General features: G+C 42.1%; 1 protein-coding gene across 1 annotated transcript in view; it reads left to right on the top strand.

The window, feature by feature from the left end:
• The first annotated feature begins 1,727 nt into the window (after positions 1 to 1,727).
• PCGF3 (polycomb group ring finger 3) overlaps positions 1,728 to 17,048 on the top strand; it is a 112,373-nt gene continuing 97,052 nt past the window's right edge. The window contains exon 1 of the mRNA XM_036763259.1: positions 1,728 to 1,917. The gene's annotated coding sequence lies outside the window, so the exon portion shown is untranslated. The remainder of the gene's footprint in view (positions 1,918 to 17,048) is intronic.

The raw sequence follows: 17,048 nt of genomic DNA, 5'->3' as shown, positions 1-17,048 counted from the left end.
GATAGAATATATTGTTAAAGAGATGGTTTGTGAACATTTAGGAGGGGAAGTGGTTTGTCAAGAACAGGTCATACCAGACAAACTTCATTTCCTTTTTTTTGACAGGATACTAAACTGGTAGATCAGGGAATGCTGTAGTCATAATTTGCCTAGATTTCAGGGAAACATTTGACAAAGACTCTCATGCTGTTTGTGGAAGATGGAGAGATATAATCTAGATAATTGTATCATTAGGAGGATTCAGTATAAGTTGAGTGGCCCTCTGTAAAGAATAGGCATAAATGGGTTCATAACTACTGAGAGGGAGCTCTCTAATGGTTCACTACAGGGATCTGTTCTTGGCCCTATACTGTTTAAGTTTTATCAAGCAGAAAAGAATAGCTGGTATGCTCCTCAAATTTATAGACAACACAAAGCTGGACAGTTTTGCCACTGGGTCAGGTGAGAATGTTAAGCTCCACAAAGTTTTCAGTAGCTTAGAATGATGCGCACAATTAAAAAAAAAGACAAAATTTAATAGATAAATGTAAAATCCCATACTTGGGTTCAAAGAATCAATTGCTCAAGTACAAGGTGGAAAGCTGTGACTAGCTAATGGTTCATACGAAAAAAGATCTGGGAGTTTTAGTGCACTGTGAGCTCAATGAGACAAAACATGGCAGCCAAAAAAGCTAAACCTGCATTAAGTAGTGGGAATTGGTAAGCCCACCGTACTCAGATAATATCTGGGATATTTTACTTAGTTTTGACTGCTACATTTTAAGAAGCCATCTTCAACTTGAAGCACATCCAGAGGATGGTGATCTGATGCTCAGGAGCCTGGAGATCATGCTGTCTAAGAGGAGGAAGACTGGTTGAAGCAGCTGAAAGTGTATAGCCTAGAGAAAAGCCTGCTATCTGTCCGCAAGTATTTTAAGGCAAGTCATCTGAAAGAAGATTGATACACTCTCTAGGTGCAGCCTGAGGGCAGGCACATTCGAGTATTTATTCCCGATGCTCGAACTGTGACAGTTCCTGCCGCTTTGCCCCAGAAGGCAGAACCAGGAGAGATGGGTGCAAGTCCTGGAGAGCCAGGTGTCACCTGGATGTAAAGAAAAACTCTCTCCACCCTTCAAAAAAACAGAATGCGCTGGTTGCCTCGGAATGGAGTGGGTTCTGCCTCCCTAGAGATCTTGGAGTCAAGGCTAGATGACCACTAGTTTGGGGTGCTTTGGGGCGGGGGATGACCAATCAAGACCCTCCCAGCTGAGAGTCTGTGATTCTGCAAAGTGTCAAACTGGCCACTTCTGGCCCAGACATCGTTTCTTCCCATGGTGGGGGGGGGGGGGGGAGAGGGGGAGGTTGTATTTTTAGCCCTTCCCTGACGAAGCCCCCATATCTTTCGCTCCATCCTCCAAACAGCAGGCGGGGGCCCTGGGGCTCTGGCCTCAGACCGGGGCTGGGGGAGGGCTGACACCTCTGGGGCGTGGGTAGCTCAGAAGGGTCTCCAGGCTGCAGGGCTGTGAGGGCAGGCGGCGGTCCCGCCCCCAGAGATAGACTCCACACCCAGCCAGGTGACCCAGCCACCTCTCGGCCGGAGCCCGGGGACTTCCTGGGCCGCGCCGGCGCCGTCGCCCCCGCCCCCGCCCTCTCCCTCGCGGCCGGCCCTCCTCGGTTCGCTCCGCTCCGTCGTCGCCCCCGCGTGCCGAGGGGCGGGGGGAGCCACGGGTGCCGGGCCGGCGCAGTGCGCATGCTCGGAGCGCGGCGCCCCCGACTCCTCGCTCGGCTGGGCTCGGGCATTTCCGCCTCTTTGTTTTAAACTCCGGACGGATTTTTTTTCCTCCTTTTCGGGGGGACCCGGAGGGAGCGGCGCCCCCTCCCCCTCTCCCCCTCCCCGCGCGGCCCCCGCGCGCGGCCCCGCCGATCGGCGACTCGCAGGTCAGTCTGTGCGCCGGCCCCTCGGGCCCTCCAACCGCGGCCCCCTCGGGCCCCCGCCGCCCCCAGCCCGGCTCGCATCTCGGGGCCACGCTCCCTCAGACCCTGGGTCCGGGCCGCCCGCCCCTGTCGGGCCTCCTCCGCCTCGGCGGCCGGGGGCCCGGTGCCCTGGGGCCCGGGCGGAGAGGGCCCCCGCGCGCCCGGCCCCCTCTAGCTCCCGCGCCCGGGCCCGGCCCTCGTCCCTTTAAATCCTCTGTCGGCGGGCCTCGCCGGCCTGACCGGGCCTGTTCTGCCTCCGCCTCCCCCGCAGCCCCGGCCCTTGTGAGGCCCCCGGGGCTGTCGTCGCCGACGAGGCCCTGGGGGCCCGAGGGGCCGGCCCTGCCCTGCCTGCGCTGCTCAACTTTGTTGGGGCTGCAGCTGCAGCTTCTCAAGGACGCCCTGGGGTGGGAGTGTGTGTGGGGGGCTGTGTGTGTGTGTGTGTGTGTGTGTGTGTGTGTGTGTATGTATGTGTATGTGTGTGTATATATGGCTATGGGGGGTACCCTCCGCCACCGGCAGGCGTTCTGTCTTTTCCCTGGCACTGAAATCTACCAAGGAGTAGCTGCCCCCGGACCTGGGGCGGGGGAGGGGGTGGTAGGTGGGGAGGGTGGGGAAATGGGTGGAGAAGAGACCCCGTAGTGGGGAGCAGTTAAGGACCCACTAGGTTAGCAACCAAATCTGCCCCTTTTCCAAAGATAGATGATGGTCACATTGCCCAGACCCGAGGGGGTGGGGTGGTGTAGACTCATTTTAAGGGTTACAGTTTTGGAGTAAAAATTAGCCTGATAGGGGAAAGATGGAGCTCTCCAGGGTATGTGGGTGGAGGGGGGGAAGCTTTTTTCTCCTACCTCCCCTCCTCCCCATTGGGAAAATATTAAAGGATCATGAGTGGGGGCCGGGGTGCTTGTTTTTTTCCTTGAACCCCTCTTCCCCCACAAAATCCCTTAGAATTTAACAGAACGTTTACTCCTTTGTTTAGGATGCTTAGGGAGCAGGTAATGAAATCCTGGGGAGGGGTGGAATGACCCTTTTTCGGGGTAATTTTGATCCTTCATTTGTGGAAAAATTAAGACCACAAAGGCTGATGGTGTCTGTCTCTTGGCTTCACGATATGGCTTGGAGCTTTAGAAAGACTCAGAAAGTGTCAGGTGTTGGAAGAGTGGGTTAAATAGGTGAGAAAACTGACTGATTGTGAGGATACCTAACTGATAGAAAAGTTGGGGGTTGACGCTTGGAGCCATATAGAATGTCGGGAAGATCTGCCTGCCAAAAAGTCTACACGTTTTCTTGTGGAAAAATAATTATTTCAGATTCTAGTTATATTTTCACAGGAACAGACCTCATATCTGAACTGTGTGCCCTGTGGGTATTTAAATAGTTTAGGAAAATTGATTCTTGTAGCTTGACTTCATAAGATCCACAACTTTTTGTACATGTTTATTTATATTTTTGGTTTATTTTTACAGCATCCTTTTAAATTTTATTTTTGTTTCATTTTTGTTTAATTGCAGTCCCATAAAAAGGACCCGGGGTTGGGGAAATAGGTCTTCTAATTTGATTTTTGACAGTGATCATGCCTTTTAATTAAATTAACCATCCTGGCTCAGTGGTTTTTTTTTTTCCCTTCTGATTTAAGTGTTAGGGGATTAGAATTAAGAGTATTCTTTAAAAATTTCCAGCTAGTACAATACCTTTTAGCCAGTTTTTTTTTTCGATTTGACATTAATGTGTCATAGCACCTATTCAATTTGCCTGTAGAGTCCTTTTGTTCTTTCACTGTAATATTGGACACACACTGCTTTTGAAGGTAGAGCCTTTTCCCCCAGTTCGAAGTTAGCATAGGATCATAGATATGATTTTAGATGTGGAAGGCATCCTAGAGATCATCTAGCCTAGCCGAGGCATCTGAGACCTAGGGAATGAAGTCACTTGCTACTAAAAGTCAGGTGGTATAGTATCCAACTCTGGTGGTCTTGACCAGTTCTTTATTTGAGGTGCTGCACTGCCTCTAATGATGTATTGCTTTATTTTGTAATATTTTAGTGTATTAGTTTTAGAAATTGTACAGTAAAATGTAAATTGATTAGGTAAATAATTAGCATCCTGTCAATTTGGTATTCCATGCATGATGTTGTAACTTCAAGTTTTGAAACTAGTTGTCACTTTCCCCCTGTTCCCTCTGATATAAAGGGAAAAGGATCAGAACTGTATAATTTATTTCCATCTGATTTTGTTTAGGTCATGTTAACCTAAAGTCTAATCTAATTCCAATTCAGCTAAAGTTCTCTTCTGATTTAATTTGTTGCAAACTCTGGCATATCCTGTTAGAATCCCACAGGCACCTCAAACATAACATGTTGAAAACCAAGCTCATTATTTTTCTTCTTAAAACTGTTTCTCCCGACTGGGCTGTTTCTGTTTGAGGCACATCCTTTCACTTACCTTCCCATGTTGCTAACGTTGGTCTTGTCTTTGACTCTTCCTTCTTCCTCAGTTTTCTTAATCCAATCATTTCTCAAGTCTGGTGGATTCTACCTTTGAAACATCTCTTCCATTCCCTTTTCTGGTTACATAGTCGACACTGCTGCAGTAGCCTTCTTCCTAGTCTTCTGCTTCTATTTTTCCTGGCTTGACCCTCTTTCCTCCCACCCCTAAATCATTCTTCACCCACTCCTCTGCTCAGAAATCTTCAGTTATTTAGTATTGCCCACCGAGTACAGTTTAGGCTTCTCTATTGGCTGTTAAAGCCGTCTAAAATCTAGTGCCACCCTAACTTTCATATTGTACTTATCCACCAACTCTTAATTTCAAGCTAAATTAGACTACTCTGCTTCCAGACCAACTCAGCACTCTTATGGCTCGTTGTCTATGCTCAGTGTTTCCTATTTCTGGAATGTTGTCCCTTTTCACCTCTAGACTTCCTGCCTAAGTCAAATGCCATCTCTTCTAGGAAGCCTTCCCTCATTTGTATTTATATTTCTAACACCTAGCATAGTACTTGAAACATAGTGGGTGCTTAATAAATGCGTGTTGATTGATCAGTGTGAAGACCTGTACAAGCAAAATCTTGGCTTAAACTATTATTGTCCATGGTCCAAAGGCTAGCTTAGTAAAGTTTGGAAAGGTTGCTTACCGGAAGATTGGAAACCACTACTTATAAAGACAAGTTTACTAAAGTGGGATGGAGGTTGGGGGTGGCTGAAATCTGTTGGTAGAAGATTGTTTTAAGTCTTGAAATAATATTAACGATCTTTACAAAAATGTTTGCCTCTAAAACATATGAGAGGAACTTGTTGCCTGCGTTTGAGAACTTTAGTAGTTGGTAAGTAAATATTCCCCAAAAGAACTTTGAAGAATTGGGATTAGACCTGTGATTTCATTGGTAGAGGCAACTCCTAGGCTTTTTACCCGTGCAGGTCGATACTTTGTCTGCAATTTATAATCTTAAGAGAGCTGCCTAAACCACCAAGAGCTGTATGTAGTCACTTGCTCAGGGTTATGCAGCCATTATCTGTTTGAGGTGGGATTTGAATCCAAGGTTTCCTGGTTTCTGGGTTGGCATGCTATGGCATTGCTACCATACTACCTATCAAAGCTCAGACTTTTAAGAAATGTGTGTTATACATAGAAAAAACCAAGTTTTTGCTTAAGTGAGTTTGTGACTTCGTGACATGCTCAGGTGCCCTCCCTATTGAGTTGCCCCTAATTCGTGAGGGATCATAATGACTGATTAGTCTGATCCTACCCTTTGTGGGCTCTTTTCAGTTTTGATTTGAAGGAGAAATTGCTGTAGATTTTAGGCTTTGCTCTCCTGTTGCTAGAACTCTTTTCTCTCTGACAACTGCAGCCATACTTTTGGAATTTTCTGGGACGCTTGAATTCCAGGGGGGGAAGTATATATACTGGATACCATGTATTTCCCTGTGGTTATATCTACAGGCTTTTGTGTGATGTTCAAAAGGCCATCTTAACATAACTTTGTGTAACTCTGACAATAAGTCTTAATGGTCCAGGGAAGCCATTCCCAAGTTTCAGGATCTTGATAGGGGACTCCTAATGCTCTCCAAAGGGACAAGCATTTCCTTTTGGTTACCTTTTTCCTTAAAGAACTGACCAAAAACCCTACCCCATTTTAGGTACTTGAGTTGGGATTCTCTGACCTGGTTGAGTGTCAGCCTTAACTTATGGGACCTTTGTTGTTCCCCAACTAATATTTCCAGAATTGAAATTTACTCAGTCATTTTCTTTAATTTGGGTTCTCTTATAAAATTTCTGTTTCTTAAATATGAATAGTGTTATAACTGGTTGTGTGATTCATTATATTTTATTTGGATCCCTACATTTTTTGTTATCTAATTAAGTGAACATTAGAACCGAGTTTAAGGTTAAAATTTAAACATTCTTTTAGCACTTTTGACCCTCCTTCCCCCCACCCCAAAATTATTCTTCACCTACTCCTCTGTTCAGAAATCTTCAGTTATTTATTATTGCCCACCAAGTACAATTTAGTCTTCTCTATGTGGCTGTTAAAGCTGTCTAAAATCTAGTGCCACCCTAACTTAACAACTTTATTTCATATTATACTTATCCACCAACTCTTAATTTCAAGCCAAATTAGACTACTCTGCTTCCAGACCAACTCAGTACTCTTATGGCTCTTTGTCTATGCTCAGTGTTTCCTATTTCTGGAATGTTGTCCCTTTTTACCTAATATCTGGGGCCTGTGGGTTAATCTTTTATATTTTAAAACCTAGTAACCTTAAAAGACAAACTTAAAAAACACCCTTTCTGACATTTTTGTTTCTTGAGGTTGAGTTATAAGAAAGACAAAGGAATTGCTAAACATATAAAAGCAAATAGTTGATCTGTAAATGGTGTTTTGGTAAATTCTGGCTAAGCTTGGAGATTAAGATTCTTCAGGTTGGTCCATTATTTAGGCAGTGATGCATTTAAAGATAATTTATGATATTTTAATGAATTCTGGGAGTTTAAGAACACTAAGTGTTTTGGGAAGGATACTCTGATTGGAATTTTTATTTGTAAACACACTGAAACTTGTTCTGTAAAAACACACCAAAAAAAGATAATTGAAAACTGGCAATAGTACCTCTCAAGAACCCTTAGATTTGATTTTGTCCTAGGCATTAAGAGATATAGCATCAAAAAACAGTTATTTCAGAGAGGTGAAATATATATATGTGTGTTTGTGTGTGTTTATATATGTGAGGTATACATGTACATACATACACACACGCACATGCACACCCACACACACTATCCACACAGTTAACTCTTGATTTTTCTTTTTGGGGAGATGTGGAGAGGAAGAGGAACAGTATTAAGCTTTTAACCATTTCACAAGTTTTTCTTTGCTGAGACAGGGAAGACCAATGAAACTCAGTCAGTCTTGATATTCATAACAGAACTGGTGAAGGATTTACTGTGGTAGGAGGAAATTAGTACCCTTAACCACAATCGTATTTTTCTCCTTATCAGAAACTCACTATTTGTTTATTCACTTTCTGAGAATTTAGATTACTACTTAATAAGTAGCTCCTTCTACCACAGATATTCAGCAGTCATATATTTATTAGCTTCATATTTATGCTGCGTATGTATTTATTGCCTCCCATCAGAATGTAAGTTTATGGTGAGTAGGGATTATTTCATCCTTTCTAGCTAGGTGGTGCAGTGGATAGAGCATGGGGGTGGAGTCAGGAAGACCCGAATTCAAATCCAGCCTCAGACACTTACAAGCTATGTACTTGGACAAGTCACTTAACCCTTTCTGCCTCAGTTCCTCTTTTGTAAAATGAGCTGGAGAAGGAAATAACAAACTACTCAAGTATCTTGGCCAAAAAAACCCCCAAATGGGTTCATAGAGAGTGGGATACAACTGAAACAATTGAACAGTGACAGCACAATACCTTAATAAACACTTACTAATTAATTGACCTTGGGCTAATTATTTTTCCCTTATCTGTAAAATGTGGAAAACCATACCTCTCCTGTCTTTCTAGTAGGATTCTTATGAAGATCCATTGAAAGAACTTAAGGGAAGCACTTTGCTTTATGCATATATACAGTAAGCTGATCAAGTCAGTTAAAAATATTCAGTGCCTGCTGTGTATCAGGCACAGTGCTAAGTGCTGGCGATCCAAAGAAAGTAAAAAGTAGTCTTTGCCCTCAAGGAGTTCACAGTCTAAGGTGGCAGGGGGAGAACAACATACAAACAACTATATGTAAACATTCTGTGTAGGATAATTTGGAGATCATTTGAGAGGGAAGACACATTAAGGAGGACTGGGAAAGGTTTCTTGTGGAAGGTGGGATTATAGCTGAAACTTGAGGAAGGTCAAGAAGCAAAGATTAGGGCAAAAATTTCAGGTATGTGTAAAAGCCAGTGAAAATGCACTGGGTCAGGAAATAAAGTGTCTTCTTTAGGGAACATCAAGGTGGACAGAGACACTAGATGAGAGTATTGGTATAAGAATACTAGAAAGCTAGGAACAGGTCGGATTATGAAGGGCCTTAAAAGCTAAACAGAATTTCCTGTTTGATCCTGTAAGTAAAAGTGAGCCACCAGTCTATTGAGTAGTTAGGTAACATGGTCACTTCTTGGAAGACTGACCAGAGTGGGGAGAGACTCAATGAAGGGAGGCTAATTAGCAGGCTATTGCAATAGTCTAGGCATGAGGTGATTAAGGCCTGCACCAAAGTGGTGGTAGTGTCAGAGGAGAGAAGGGGATGTGTACAGAAATACTGACAAAGTAGAACCAACAAGATTTGGCAACTAATTACATGTGGGGTGTAAGTGTGAGTGAGAAATTGAAGGTGACAGATTATGAGCATGGGTGATTGGATGGATGATGGTACCCTTGACAGTAATAGAGAAGTTAGGAAGGAGAGGGTGTGGGGGAAAGGTAATGAATTGAGTTTAAAATGTCTGAGGGACATCCATTCAGAGATGTCCAGAAGGCAGTTGGAGATGGAGACTGAAGGTCAGGAAAGAAATTAGGACTGGATAAATAGATCTAAGAATCATCTGCATAAAGATGATAATTAAATTGATGGGAGCTGATGAGGTCACCAAATGAAATTGTACAGCAGCAGCAGCAGAAGAAGAAATGTAATCCAGTTAGATGAGAGTCAAGTTTCTCATCCAAGATTGGAGAAGGAGGGGAGCTATTGGAAAAGCCACTATGGTGAATGGGACAAGTAAAAGAATGCCCTTACTACAGTGAGGACCCAGGTAGTTGAGATTCTAGTCACCTCAGTCAATATGGTTTCAGTGATTTTTCTTCAGCTTCATTCAGTAGCATGAGAATAGATAGTATCAAAGGCAGAAGATGGTGGAAATAATTAAAGACTAGGCTTGATGCGGTGGCTAGATTGACAATAGAATAAAGGGGCAAAAGACTTAGTAAGAATACAGTGTAGAGTTAAAATGGTTCACCAGGGGATCAGGATGGGAAAGAGAAGAGAATTTAGCTAGTGAAAGGATGATTGCCTGGTAAAGAGCTGAGTGATGGAGGTATTGGAGATCATATTGAGATAGAAGCACAAGGTTAGGAGTTGTAAGGCAAAGGGAGAGGTGGAATGAAAAAAGATTATGGCCAAGTTTTAAAAGGTAAATGTGATGTTAAATAGTGAGGTGGATTTCCCTTTGTAGATTTACAGAACCATATTAAACCATCATGGCCTGTGGTTCGCTTTCAAATTATGATCTATTTGAAAACCTGATTGCAGTTATCCTATGATGACAAACTTGACTTTTAAATTTTCTTTCAACTTGTTAATCCTAGCTACTGTCTTATGACTTCTCATAGAGTTTTGCTGTTAATCTAGTTATAAAGAAATAGCTGTTCTCAGTACATTATAACAGTGAAACTAACATGGTAGATTAGGTTTGGGCAATGCACCAGTACTTAATGTATTTTGAGAAATATCTTTTGAAGAGGTAGAGCCAAAATGGGAGAGTTGTAGAAAGCAGTAAAGCCAAACTCCGTTCCATAAAACTAAATAGATCTAGAAAATGCATCAGACTGATTCCTGATGGTGAAACCTAGAAAAAAATCGCAGTGAGTCATTTGCCAAGTGCAGCTTGGCATAGGAAGACAGACAGAGAGGTCTTTGGACATTGTGGATGGGTTAAACCAGGAGCAGAAGGAGCACTCCAGTGCCCTGGGAGGGCTGTTCACCAGGGCAGGAGGATGACATCTCAGACCCACACTGAGGTGCTACCAGACCCATACTGGGGCATCATGATGGGGACAGGTGCCAAGTGGAAGCTTTGTTGCCTACCACCCAGTTCTGGGTCATAGATTTAGGGTAAACTGAAAAAGTGGTTTTTGGTTTTGTTTTTTGGTGTCCCCAGCACTTAGCATGGTACCAGGCACATAGTAGACGCTTATTGACTGGCTGAATCAGGAATAAGTCAGATGAAGTCCTTTCTTGCTGTAGTTTTTGTTTATCAATGTGAATGGCTGTGTACCTTTGTAGGGACTGTGGGGAGTAGGGAGGGTTTAAAACAATCTACTTTTGTTATAAGGGCAGCTAGGTGACTATGGATAGAATGCTGGGACCAGAGTCAGAAGACCAGAGTTCAAATCCAGCTTCAGGCATTTACTAGCCATGTGACCCAGGGCAAGTCCCTTAACCCATGTTTGCTTTAGTTTCCTAATCTGTAAAATGAGCAGGAGAAGGAAATGGCAAACCACTCTAGTACCTTTGCCACAAAAAACCCAAATGGGGTCACAAAGAGTTGGATACAACTGAAATGACTGAACAACAAAACATTGAGAAGGGGACCTGCACACTATACCAAAAAAAGACAAAGTTTGGAAGGAAGCAGCAACAGTGGTGTGACTCAGACTTCAGGAACACAGCTGGGTCTCAGTTCTAGCAATTCCTCCAGCCTGCAGAGGAATCACTAGGAGAGGAATCCCAGACCAAAGACAATTCTGTCACTTTGAACCAACAGTTTTCTAGCTGGCTGATGGAGGACAAGTCCAGCAGCAGCCTACTGTTGCTCAGATCCAAACCCAGGTCAGAAATGTACAGAGCTTAGACTCGGGTGGATAGCAAATAAACTTTGCCTCAGATTAGACCACTTTGGGAGGACTGAAAGCTTGCAGAGCTCCAAGTAGTCCCTGAGACCCTGGAATAACACACTCCTCAAGAAAGCAGCAGTGGGACCAGCCTAGGCCTTCACTCCTGAAGTGCTACAGAGCCAGGCCCTAATATCAAGTCTGAAGTCAAGAAGTACTCTGGAAAAATGAGCAAATAAAAAAGAATCCCAGCAAAAGGAGCAGGGAAACCCAAGATACAAACTCAAAAGAGAATGACTCCAGAATATTTATAAGCAGAGCCTCAGAGGAAAACATACCTTGGGCAAAAACCCAGCTAGAATGGCTATAAGAGATGAAGGAAGAGTAAAAAAAAAATGTATAAATGGAGTGAGAATTATTGAAAAATTGGAAAAGAAATGAGAACTATGGAAGGAAGAATTAGAAAAGCAATTAACAGCTTGTCACAAGAGGTATAAAACCTTGCTAAAAGTATGAATGGATCAAATAGAAGTCAATGACTCCATGAGGCAACAAGAAATGTTAAAACAAAGTCAAAAGATTGAAAATATAAAAGAAAATGTAAGATATCTCATAATCAATACAAACAGACCAAGAAGAAAAAAAATTAAAGAATCATTGGACTGTCTGAATTTTCTGTTTCAAGAAAATTTAGAAGAAAACTCTCCAAATCTTAGACCTAAAGTGCAAAATGGAAATAGAAAAAATCCACCCCCTAAAAGAAACCCCAAAATGAAAACTCCCAGGACATTATATCTAGGATTATCCAAGATCCAGAATTCCAGGTCAAAGAAAAGACACTGAAAACAGCTAGAAAGAAAGAATTCAAGTACTGAGGAGCCACAGTCCAGAATTGCACATGATTTAGTAGCTATCACTGTAAAGGAGACAACTTGGAATACAGTATTCCACAAGGCAAAGGATATAGGTTTACAGCTATGAATAACTTACTCAGAAAAACTACATGTTTGGGCATGTAGGGGGGGAGAGGGAAAGAAAGGAAGGTTAGAGAAAATCTAATCAGGGTGTTCAGTTTGACTAATGAGGAGGTGGGAAAGGGGGGAGGCACTTGACACTTCAACCTCACTCTCATCTGAACTGGTCAAAAGAAGGGAAGAATAGGTAGATGCTGTTGAGTACAGAAATACATTTTATTCTTTGGGCAAATAGGAAAAAGGGAGAGGGGGGAAAAGTAGAGGGAGGCTAGGGTAAGGGAGGGATTAGTTCTAAGCAGAATAAACTATGGATGCACAAAAGTATTTGTAAAATCTTATTGAGGTGGCAAAGAATGGTAATTTTAGGGGATGCCTATAGACTGAGGAGTGAATGAACAGGTTATAGTATAGATATGTGATGGAATACTATTGTGCTTATGAAATGATGGAGGTGGTTGAAGAGAAAACTGGGAAGACTTGTATGAACTGATGCAAAGCGAACAGAACCAGAACAATTTATACATTGACAATAATATGGTAAAGGCCAACAGCTTTGAAAGAATTAGGAACTCTCATTAGCATAATGACCAACTTTGACTCCAGAGGACTAATGATGAAACATGCCCACTTCCTGATAGAGTAGTGAAGGGCTCAGAGTGCAGAATGAGACAAGTATTTTCTAGGACGTGGCCAATGTGGGAATTTGTTTTGATTGACTGTACATGTTTGTAATGAGTTTTGTTTTTCTTTTGTTCACAATTGGGAAGGGAGTAATAAGGATGGTTTTTGTTCATTGAAACAAATATAACAAAAAAAAATATTTCTTGGACTTTAACTTGGACTTGGACTAGTTCACCCTGCATAGGACATTTCACCTTTGGTTTCCATGCCTTGGTACAGATCGTCTCTCCTTTGCTAGAATGCTTTTTTTTCTCATCTCTGCCCTTCAAGAGGTGTTTCCTGATTCCTCAGTTATTAGTGCCTCCCCTCCCACCAACAAACACAGTGTGTACTAATTTTGCACATATTTATCTGAACATGTTTTGTCCTTCAGGTAGAATGTAAGCTCCTTGATTATAAGGACCCCACCGCCCACCCTCAACCTTTTGTAGTTGTCTCTGCAGCATTTACCTTGGTTTCTGGAGCATATAGTATTTATTAAATTTGGAAGTACTGGATTCCAGGGAGCATTGCTTCAATTCAAGTCAGCAAACATTTATTAGGTGGCCCCTATGTGTAAGGCTGAGTGCTGGCCATATAAAGACAAAAACAGGAGTCTCTGCCTCCATAAAGTTTACCTTCTCCTGGGGGTGAAGAATACTACCCATGCATAGATTAAAAAGTGGTACCACAATTAGAGCTAGGGCTATCAGGGATGCTTCATGGAAGAGACAGAATCTGAGCAGAGCCTTGAAGAAAGACAGGTTCTAAGAGACATTGAAGAGAGGAAAGCAACATTTCCAGAGATGGCGTAGTAAAGTCCAAGATCAACTAATGGCTGTTTGGATAGAACATAGAGATCATGAAGGTGGGAAATGTGAAATATATCCAAGAAAGATAGGTAAGAGCCAGATTTTGGAAAGCCTTAAAGGCCAGGGGGAGCAGTCTGTATTTTATCCTGAAGGCAGTGGAGCACCATTGAAGACTTTTGAGCCAGGAAGTAATATGGTCAGACCTATGCTTGAGGATTATTTTGGCTGCTGTAGTTCGGATGGGTTGGCGAGTAGAGACAGTAGCATTGGATAGACCAATTAGGAGGCTCATCTAATAGGGCTGGCCAGAGGTGATGAGGATCAGAGTTGTGTGAATGGCAGCTGTGTGAATTGAAAGGTACAAGTAGGAGTGATATTGTTAAAATTTCCTTGATTCTACCCCCCCTTTCTTTCATCTTTTCCTTTAGGCCTCGTATTTGTTCCATTTACTTCTAGAGAATCTCTAGTGTAGAAACTTCCTTATCTTCTGTAGCTAGTTCAACTAGTTTACAATTGTTAGTCTTAAGCATTACCTGATGAGGTGGGACTTGAACTTGGGTTTTCCTGCCCCAAATGCAATTAGTGTGGTATTTTTGACCTTTTCTATGACAGCTGATGAGTTGGTTTGATAATTTATGAAATGGGGACAGGCACGCCCTTTTCTTTAGGTTCTAACTAGGAAAGCCCACAGTGGCAGTGGGGAGCTGATGTAGGGCTGCAGTCACACTATAGTAAGGCTCAGAGGGTATAGAGACAAGCGGCGAATGCAGTGTGGAGGCAGAGAGCATCGGATGGTGAAGGGAAGCGGATGAGCAGGGAGGAGGGGAGGGAGGAGGTGCAGCAGAATATTGCTCGTATAACCGTGGCTCAGAGTTATGAACCCTTTGGAAACAGAATATTTGGGGCCAGTAGTTTGAGTTCTTGTTTTTATAGGTTTTTTTCTTTATCTGTGCCACTTTAGGGTTAGTTCATTAACTTACCCAAATCATTTCAGAGTTGTCAGTAAAACTTTAAAATTAACATGTCCACATCATCTCAAAATTATCAACACCCTTTACATACCACAGACCAAAAGGCCTTGACAGAGCAGGGCCTGGATGCCTTCTACTAGTTGAGCACATTCTATCAGAATGTGAATTTTAGTTAATATATGATACAATTTTAAATTATGTTCCTTTGATCTTTGGGATGGTTTGCATGTGATTTCTGTTTTCCCCTTTGCAATCCTATTTCCTGCTATTGCCCCTGTATACTGGTTACTTACAAACTTATATACTGACTAGAATGGGAGGGGTGGTCAAGGAGACTAGAATAAGATACAATTTCAACACACACATTTATCTGAAAAACCTCCAATTTGAACTCCCTCATTCGTTCCCTAAAATCTTACTATATTTTTACTGATTTTTCTCTTTTACTTCTGACTCAGAGAAAAAGATGGCCTTCACCCTTTATTGTCTTCTGCTTCTTCCTTGATCATATGCCAGTAATCATCTTGGTCTCATTCTGCATCTCTCCTGTGTACTTCCACCATGACTTTGCCCTGTTCTCTTTACTCTCTCTGTGGCATTTGCTACTCGATCACCTTCACTCTTCATCCTTCGTGACATTCTTTACTTCTTTGGCTTCCATGACACTATATTCTTTTCGTTTTTCTCCTATGGCTCTGCTCCCCTGTTGCCTTTGATAGGATCTTTTTGCTTCCTCCTTCCTACAAATATTGGTATTCTCCCTGACAGGTTGTTATGAGGTGAATGTTACAGATTGTTTTTGCCTTTCTTTATCCTCCAGTACTCAGCACAGTGTTTGGCAAGTAGTAAACATAAATGCTTGTTGACTAACTCCCAAGACTTCATGTCTCCCCTTTATGTCTCCTGAAGAACATCCGGTTTCACATCTCATCCCTGACTCCTAAGATCGTAGGATCATAAATGAAGAGCTGAAAGAGAGACCTTACAGGCTGTCTAGATAAGAAACTGTTTCCAAAGAGATTAAAGGATTTGGCTAGTAAACATCAAGGATGGAATGTGAGGTCCTCCTGAGTCCATTATACCTGTGTGATCTCAGACAAATCACTTAAACTCCCAGGGCCTCACTTTCTTCATCTCTAAAATTGAGGGTGTTCTACCAGATGACATCTGAGGTCCCATCTAGCACTATGAGATTATGTTATTTTCAGCCTGGACTCCAGCCCTGTTAGTTCCTGCTGGAGATTCCCACCTATCTGTGCTGCCCAAACTTTGAACCCAGAATGTCAATGGCATTGCTGTTCTCCAGGTTTAAGACCTTAAAGTCATCACTGTTTGTTCAGTTGAATTTCTTTTCTTCTACATCCTAAATTCAACAAATATTCTAAGTGCCCACTTTGTATAGAATATTGAGTCATTGAACCTAGTGGATTCTTCTCATGAAAATGTCTCTGGATCTGACCCTTCCTTTCCGTTTCCACTGCCACTATCTAGTTCAGCCTGCCACTACCTCATAACTTGCCTCTTAATTTAATTGGTCTCCCAATCTTTTTTCACTCTGTTCAATCCATTCTACACATAGGAGCTTGATCTTGTCACTCTCCTTTAGTTAACTTTTCATCCTTTACTAAATAATGACTATACTTTTTCATTGTGGTATGCAAGGCCCTCTAAGACTAGTCCCAAAACTATCCTTCTCAGAATATGTACTATTTGTACATATTCAGTGTTCTTGCTAAATTGATTCCTTGTCAAAGATACTTTTAAGATATGTGCCCTTTCCTCCCTTTTCTCCTTTGGTGATATCATTCCCTCTGCCTATATTGACTTCTCTAATATGTTCTTCTAGTATTGACTATTTGTATTTTTTATCATCTTTGCCTGTTGGGTGCAGTGTGGAAATCTCAGGGTTGCATTAGTTGGCTTTTCTCTTACTTGCAATTTAGAGCAATTGTATGTTTCTCATCGTATGTTTCACATTTTGTTAATCCTGCTTCTCTTCTGAAAGTCTTTCAAACCCTTTTACCACTTAAATTGTTAGGGAATGACTTCTGTTATGTCTCCTGCATAATAAGACCATTCCCTAAATATCTTGCTTCCATTTTCTGTTTGTTAGAGATAATAGGATTATGTATCCTTAGGAGCAGCTATTTCCCAAATTCCTGATCTCCATCCTAGTCACTCAGTTTTTATGACACTATTTCTTGATTCTCCTTTCTTTCATTGAAGTATATGGTAAGATTTTCTGCTGAGGAGAGAGGATAAAATGAGGGAAGGGAGAGTGTGGGTAGCTTGAGAAAAGAAAGACAGATGTTGAAGAAGAGAGACAGTTAATCTTGGAAAGATGAGTAAAAGGATGATCATGTAGCAGTGAGAGATCAAGTCCCACCTTAATACTAGTGTTTTCCCACTGTTCATAATGGGTCTACACATATTTTGTTAAGGCCAATATTCTCTGCTAAGCAAATTACAGAGGGATTTTGTGCAGTCAGGTTTTTTGGTCCTTATTCAAAAAAGTTAAGCAATTATTACCCAACTACATGTGTTTTATCTTCAAGGTTTTGTCATTTCATCCATGTGAGTGTTCTCTCCACTGATGTAGAGTGAATCTTCTTCATAACTTTGTAGTGG

This window comes from Trichosurus vulpecula, chromosome 6 (assembly GCF_011100635.1).
Source record: "Trichosurus vulpecula isolate mTriVul1 chromosome 6, mTriVul1.pri, whole genome shotgun sequence".
Lineage (NCBI taxonomy): Eukaryota > Metazoa > Chordata > Mammalia > Diprotodontia > Phalangeridae > Trichosurus > Trichosurus vulpecula.
This window is presented reverse-complemented; position numbering and strand designations above follow the sequence as displayed.